We start from the raw sequence: 8,542 nt of genomic DNA, 5'->3' as shown, positions 1-8,542 counted from the left end.
AGAACGCTTAAATCATCACTAACATTTTAAGGGTCCAAAAATAATTTTTTTGTGCATTTTTATGGGTTGAAAAACAGGAACAAAGATTAAAACTCTCAAACACAACTCTTATAACGGAATATTCCTCATGAACGACGTTGTGGTTGTGCGCGGAAGGTCGACGGGGCGGCCGCCGACGACGGGGGCGACTAGCAGCGGCGGTCACGGGCGTGGACGCGGGAGTTGGGAGGATTTTTCCTTCCCGCGCGAGTATAACCGCCAAATGAGGGTTAGGGTAGGTTTTGCTCCCCAACCCTTACTTTTAAGGATTGGAAGAGAGTTCGAGGGTTGGACATTTAAAAAAAAATTAAGGGTTCAAAGGTTAAAACGTTCTAGTCTACGGTTTTTTTTTTGACAAAAACTATAAAAAAACAGTTATTTTTAAGGGTTTGAGGGCTCTACTAGTAATGCTTTTGTGTGTTCTGGTCGAGGCCGGCGGGGTCATCCTCTTGGAATCCAGGCAGCCATCATCAATCGCGTGCGCAACGGCCGTGGCCGTGTTCCTGCTGCAGATCGCTCCCCGGCCTCATGTCGCCTTCCGCCAGGCCTAATCTTCTGCAAGCAAGAAGTGTCGTTTTTGGTCGACCGCGTGTTCTAAGCCGGCGTCAGCCACGAAGGACGACCCGTCGGTCGACGCGATCGCCGTTGGACGCTGCACTACGGGACATCAGGACCTGGGACTGGGAGCGTCCCCAACGGTGTGTGTCTACGCGAAGCGCGAAAGACGGACCGGGTGCTGAAGCAGCACCGGTTGCTCATGCCGTGCAAGAGAGAGCTAGCGCCGCGGTAGCCGTTCCCGCTGGACAAGGCCCTGACGGCGGAAGAGAAGCCGTGCGTGCGAGTGCAGGCCTACCGCCTACGACCGCCGCGACGGGCCCGTGCTCGGCTGCAAGAAGCTGGGCTGCAACTAGGCCTACCGCTTCATCGCCGGCTGGGGAAGATTTCCGACGCAAAACGGCCTGCACGTGGCGAGCGACGTCAGGGCCGAGGACCTGGAGTCGGCCATTGGTGGGGCTGTGGGCGTTCTGGTTGCCGGCTTTGGAGATGGGCGTCACCGGCAGCAAGCCGAGCGTCAGTGGTGGCCGGCTACGGAGGTTGACGCGCGCGGTGACGGCCGTGCACCCGGATAGCCTGCTGCGTCCTCATCGTTGGGACGCTGGCCGGACGAAGAGGGGTCCGCGGTCCGCCTGAGGGAGCAGTGGCGAAGTCGGGATTCGAGTATAGAGGGGACCGAATACATACATTGATCGAATCTTGTTGATAATTACTAGTTGCTTCTACTAAAATTGTTGATCGTTGGGGGGTGGGGGGCAGGCCCCTGCTCGTCCCCCTGGCTCCGCCCCTGTGAGGGAGCACCTGCTACGTCACCTCTGCCGATTCGAGGGCCTCTTCTTCGCCTCCGCCGATGCCAGACCGCCCACTCTCCTTTCCACGTCATGTCTGCGGTTGCCGCCGACACCGCGACGGTCCCCGGTGGCGCATGCAGGAGCTTCTCCAGTCTCGACTCTCCACTCTCGAGTCCTTCTGCGGACGTTGCCCGGAGATAGAGGACGCCATTGCCGTCGTCCCCCGCTTCTATCATATCAGCGACCTCATTCCGCCTCCCCGCGACACTTCGTCGCCATGTACCACGGGCATGGTGGCGCTCAGGTCGCTGCCTACTGCTAGGACAGGCTACACGCCGCGTTTGCCGAGGAGCTGCGTACTGCAGAGGACCGGGCGGGTGCCTCCCACGACCTGAGCTCTCTGGACTCCAAGAAGGGACAGCTTCTGCCGTGTCGACGCCGAGGACGGCGTTTTTGACCTTGAGCTCGCCCAACCCGTCGGCACCTGGAGCCCATCCAACCCAGCGCTCTGTCGAAAATGACGCAAGGAGGCGCTCCAGCTCCCTGTCACCCTCTCTCCATGTGAACTTCAGCACAGAGCTCGCATGGCGGCTGCCTCACCCCCGCTCTCTAGGCCGTGCGTTCTACCAGCCTGTGCGATGCGTCGCATGCTTCCCGCTTGCGCGGGCTGCCGCTGCATAGCGTGCATGCACGGCTCGCGTGCTGCCGCTGTATCGTGTGTCAGTGTGTGATGCATGGCTTGGTGCAGTGCGCAGTACGCTGAGTGTGTTTGTGTGCGTGCTGCATGGTGGGTGCGTGTGTCCGTGTTTGCTTCTATTGACCTGGGTGGCTGGGTGCACACTTGAGGTTGTGGGTACTCATATTTAATCCATTCTCACTAATTAATCAACCATGCTTCTTATTTAACTAGATGATTCCCCGCGCGTTGCTGCGGGATGTTGTTGCCGGATGTTTTATTGATAAAATTTAGAGGTTTGCATAAGTCTGAATGAGACTGTTTTGACACATTTGGGTAGGTTGCTAGCTTGTGCAATCAAAACTAAGTATAGCTCCTAAACAATTGATATATTTAGTTGATCACCAACTTCAAAATGATGGTTGTGTGTATAATGCTTAAGTGGAAGGGGTTTCTTGTTTCGCAGTACAACATGGCCAATTAACTTCTTTTTGTTTGGACTCAAATAAGTCGTGTCTTCTAATATGAAGAGCGGAAGAAAAACTGCAACAATTTGGTGGAACTTTCACGAAAAAATGAGTTGAGAAGGTCAAACATAATCTACAAGATGTAACACGACTACAACCTGAAGTGATAAATTATGTGCACTTTTAGGTTACAACATGAAGCGACACCGTAGAAGATTGCAAAAGTTATGGTGACACACGCTGACCACAAAAGAACGTACAAAAATTTGCATGTAGTGACTTAGACACCATAAGAGTAAAAGCATATCATCTTAGTAGCTCAATGATCCTCACTTATGAATCCCACTATAAACAATCGAGATTTCTAATTCTTTGCAAGCCACATTATGAGAAAAAGGTGGACCAAGATAGTAAGAGGCTTCAGAGTTTAGAATATTATACCTCTTGAAGCTAATTAAACATGCTTAGAATTTCAAAAGCAACCAAGTAGAGAAAATCCTTATAAACTTCTCAACGTTTAACCATCCACGCTGGAAATCTGGAAGGGAAATATAGAAGCATCTTCAAGATACACATGATTCGCCAATTTCTAAAGTACAGGGAAGGATGTGCTATAAATCATCTGTCATGGATTTCTACAAACAAAAGGTTCAGCAAATCATGGTAAGATAGCTAAGGCAATATAAAATATGCTTATTTCACCTAATGGGAAGAAGGAAACAGAAAGAAAATATTGTTTTAAATATTGTATTCAAATGTCAGATGCCAACTGTCCTAACACAATTTATAGACAAATACACTATGTGGTACATAACACTGTAATGATCCCATAAAAACCGGAAGAAAAATTTACAAACACACACAGCATGAACCTTGTTGATCACAATCTGTAGTAAAATCACTATATGGCATCATGAAAGTAAATACGTTTACTAAAATGTAACCATGCACATCATGAATAAAACTATGATGGCATGATGTGTAGATTAATTAATCTGTATTAGTGCTTTTGCCATAACAGTATCAAGAATAGATCATGACCTGATACTGTACCAAATCCTTGCTTATAAGGAAAAAAATCATCATTGTTGTTTACTTTCAACATCCTATAAAACAGCAATGACAAAGGGATAAAACAATACAACCATGCTAATCCAATTATCAATTTGTTGCTCATCGGCGTGATGAACCAAGAATTAAGCAAACACAATTACTTGCTTGTTTCCAACTGTGTTGCAACAATGGGGGCGGTATCCAAAATCCCTTGGCTAAAATTCTGAACACAATCTCTTCCCAAAAATTAATTACGGGATCTGCTACATGATCAAGATTCCGCAACACTCGACAAAAATTTGGGTCAAATCTTCCATGGACTTAACATAAAACAAAAATATCATATGTTTTCTCACCTTTCCATTGGGCGGCACCTGCATCTAGGCGAAATTTTGAAGAAGATTGGGAAGGGGGCAAGGCTGGCGGCAGTTGCAAAAGGGGTTGGCTTAGCTCCTCACTTTCGAATCTAATGCTGGCAAGGGTCGCTGCAGCTCCTTTCCGTCAATTCTAGATTTCGGAAGGACCAGCGAGGCCAGATGCACAGTCATGGCCATCGGGGGTACCGAAGATTTGAAGGCATCCGCTCCACCGATCTGTATAAGAGGGGAGAGGTGACTGCAGACCAAGAACATCGATTATGCAAACAGAAGGGATCACAGATCGACTCCTCAACAGATGTGGAGTCAGCTCAGATGAGGTAGACGATGTGGGCTACGTTGTGAGGAGGCGTTGATCTTGCGGGAGGAGAGTGGTGAGACCAACCTTCATCGTGGTGTTGGTTGCAGCCTCGATACTCAACGGCGGCAGCCTTTGTCGAAGGAGATCAAATATGACGGGGAGAATAGGAAGGGAGTTTGGTTTTTCAGGGAATGGAAAGGATGGGGATACAGAAGACGTGGAGGTAGCTTACGTTTCAAGAAGTGGAAAGGATTCGAGAGATGGCTCGTTTATCCTCTAGAACGCTCATATTTGTGGCAACAAAAAAAGTTGATATGTCAAGTCTGTGCGCCCCTGTAGTGGGTCCTGCTTGTAAGCCAGTCACGAAACGCTGATGTGGCTGGATGCTGATGTGGATAGCCTGCATGTTAAGATAAATAGGTTAGTGGGGATGAATCTCTTAGGTATATATGAAGATGGCTCGTTTATCTTCTAGAACGCTCATATTTGTGGCAACAAAAAAAAGTGATATGTCAAGTCTGTACGCCCCTGTAGTGGGTCCTGCTTGTAAGCCAGTCACGAAACGCTGATGTGGCTGGATGCTGATGTAGATAGCCTGCATGTTAAGATAAATAGGTTAGTGGGGATGAATCTCTTAGGTATATATGATTCTAACGCAAGTTGTACACCGGTTGTTTTTAGTTGTAGTTCTATAGCCTTGAAATGATAATCTTGATTAATTTTTTCTTATCGCTGTTTTTGGGTTTAATTTAAATAATTCCAATCCCTACAGTAGATACAGTTGGCCAAAATATTGGTGTATCCACCATTAATTTGCATGGTTTTGATGCTGAAGATTTTTTTTGCGGTAGGCTTAAAGTGTTGTCCTCACAAATCTTGAATGTGTATCCTTGTAGAATATACTCCTCCAAATACTGAACAGGTCATGCTCCATTTATCCTCATGTAAACTTTCATCAAGCTGGGCAGGCTACAGATAAATAGAAGGCAATCTTCTCAATCCACGGTGAGCCTTCTTTGATTGTTGTAAGTTCAGTGGATTTCAAAACCCAGCAAAATTAGCGTCTGTTTGATCTATCCCCGACCAACACAGAGGACTGAGTAACATCACAAGGCTGGTAAGCATTAGTGGTTTACTTATTTATTCCACTTATTTTCTCTTCTCAATGCACTATTGTGCTCTAATCTGCTACGGAGAAGTTGGTATAAGAACTTGATTTTTTATGAGATATACCTAACAGATTGCAACCGTGCACAGGAACCAGGATGCAATTGTTTATATGCACCCCATTGCTTCATCATCCCATTTCTATTTTCCATTAGTTTGCATTTACATGCACCTGATATTGTACACTTCTATATATATGCTCCATTGTTTCATTCGTTGATCGAATGATTGTCGTACAAGCATAAGAGGTAATGCTCCAGAGCAAGGGTCTCAAAACTATGCAAACGATTTTTCGAGGTGCTGGTGCCATGTTGTCGATTTAACTTGGTCAGGAAACCCCTTCACCCACCACATACCAGGCAAGATGTTTTTATTGCCAAGTGACTAATTCGATTGGATATTTTCTGCTTTTCTTTGCCTTTGAAGCTATTTGCTTTCTTTTTTAGGAAATAAAAATTTGGAATAACTGTGGAAGAACTTTATTGTAGGGTGAAGATGAGAAAATTTGTAAACAAGGGCCCCTCTGGGTCGCACGAGATGGATGGATTCTCACTGCATGTTACTGGCAAACATTGTAGCTTTTCAACTTCAGGTTGGTCAGTTTTCTTCCCTTCAAAGGGTGCATGGCATGAAGTTATTGTTGATCTAACCTAGAAGAATTCCCTAGGCTGTGTAACTGTCGTGAGAGCTTGGTGCAATTTGATGCAAACTAGAACTAGATTAGCAGTTCCAAAGATGAATGGAACATCAGAGTTGCATATGAAAGCAGTCCTAACAAGTTTGCGTCATAGTTGCCTAGGAAGGTAGGAACTCATTTGCTGTTGTACTACCTGAACTATTTGTTTATAGGCAACATGATTTTGATCAAGGAAGGAAGCGGCTATTTTGATGATAGTGCAATGCAGGATACCGGTTCTTAGATCTAACTGTATTGTAATGTAGTACATTACTATGATTTTTTTTCTTGCTATTGTACACATCTAGAATAGACAACAACAAGATGGTCTACCTACAAGAAGTTCAGTTCAGAAACTACATGCAAATGTTAAAATTTCCAAATGTTCGTGACAGAGTAAAAACAGGGAAGGGAGAGAAGGAACGACCAAGATGCAAGCTTTGTGCTACCACTCAAATCACATATGGCTTACAATCTTGCTTACTCAATGTTCAGATTATTGTAATTTTTGTACCTAAAAGGTCTTAACTATATTAACCATGTATATTTTTCATATATTAACAGCTAAGTTCTTAAAATTCTATGAAACAACCACATGTACCGCATGATCTACGCTACACATAGCTGAGTTAGCACTACCTTTTGCATGCCATCTTTGCCGAGTCTTCATTTGTTGGTCGATGGTATCCTGGTCTATATGGTTGCATTTTTTGTTTCAAATAATAGTGCTTTCGTCATCATGGGTTTTTCTACTTTTGCCTGGCTACTGAGAAAATATTTTTCAATTGCTATGTCATGAATGCAAGTTAGTCACCAGTCAGAAAAAAGAACTGCAACAGATGGGCGTAACTATTGGTATTTTTTCGTATACATAAAAATTGGTACTTCCAATATACACAAACATTATCTTGATGTATAGCTGAAGTCTATATGGTCATAAATTACTGATTCAAGCATAGGTTCGTACACATTGTTTGCCCCCTTTATGAACTCTATCATGTTAACTAATGATATGACACTCCCTCAGCTAATGGTGCCTTCATATACTTGGTATTTAAAATGAGTGCTTTCATATACTAAAATAAAAATAAACTAACGGAAGGAAGTTATCATCATAACATACCCTTTGTCCTATGAAACTTATTAGAGATGTATCAACATGTATTTTCCTTGTTTAGCAACATGCAGCATGCATGATGCCAAGAATATGCCTCTTTCCAGTTTATCTTCATACGCACAGGGTTCTCTTATATTAAACCAATAACATTTGTTTCAAAAAGTAAACACACTTCATATGGATACAACGTATTGACGGGTGCGGCGTGCCGCCGCGCGGGCTATGCTAGTTTTTTCTATCGGAGACAGGTTTTTAAGTCCCGTGTGTGTGTATCTTTCGTCTTATATAGCTACTGTTTAAAATTCTCTAAAAATGATTACTCTACCATTTAAATGATACTCCCTCTCTGATCGGAAAACAAACCTTAGTTCAAAGCTGGGACATCTTTTTTCCAAACCTTAGTTCAAAGCCGGGACATTTTTTCCGATCGGAGGGAGTAAAAGATACCAGTCGTGTTTCTCTCTTACCGCATGTGAGGTTTGCAAAATTAAGACCTATCAACAGTCCAGTTCAGTCCACTAGAAGCGAGGGGTGTGCCTTGTACATGGAGCAATTCCATAAACTCGACGGAGTTGATTGAATATACCAAGAATATATTTTTTCCGGGTAGAATGTACAAGAATATGTTCTCACAATGTAATTGTTTTTGGAGAGCACTAGACATGCCTTGCCAGCCGCTCGATTGCTACCCGCAAAACCATTAGATCTCGCAACTTTATTAGTAGGAAAAAGGATGAAAAAAACTATCTGGTCGCAACATTTGTTGTCTCTAGTCATAACATCCTTGGTAAACAATCATAACACCCGCCATTGGCGGTCGCAACACGCCATTGACACTTTCACTGGCTTGTAGCACCGTCTGACCCGGCCGCAACATTGGTTGGCGAACTTGTAGTATCATCGGGCGGATGGCTAGCCCGCATCGACCTAGAGCCCGTTCACAGTAGTCTACAGCCCCTCTCAAAGCAAGGGGAGAGCGCGATGGTGAACATTGTACCATCTTGGGCTCTCGATGCCCGGCCCTTTTGTGTCACGCAACCACACGATGAAAGGATCATGAGCGGCTGGAGAAGGACACATTGTACTTTGATTATAAGAAAGTTTAGACTTCGCTGAATGTAAAATGTGTACCTAAACAATGGTGAAGGGGCCTGCACCAGAAGCAGTTCCAGATTCCGAGACTCGCAGCCGTGGTGGTCCTACTTTGTAGCACGGAACGTCTATGCTTCATGCATCCCTATAATGACAGTGTTGGTCCCTGCTCATAGCAGCGACACCCCACACACATGGTGAGACACAAGTCAGGGGAGAGTGGACGACGGC

Source organism: Triticum dicoccoides, chromosome 5A (assembly GCF_002162155.2).
Source record: "Triticum dicoccoides isolate Atlit2015 ecotype Zavitan chromosome 5A, WEW_v2.0, whole genome shotgun sequence".
NCBI classification, from domain to species: Eukaryota; Viridiplantae; Streptophyta; class Magnoliopsida; order Poales; family Poaceae; genus Triticum; species Triticum dicoccoides.
Note: the sequence above shows the minus strand (reverse complement) of the source record.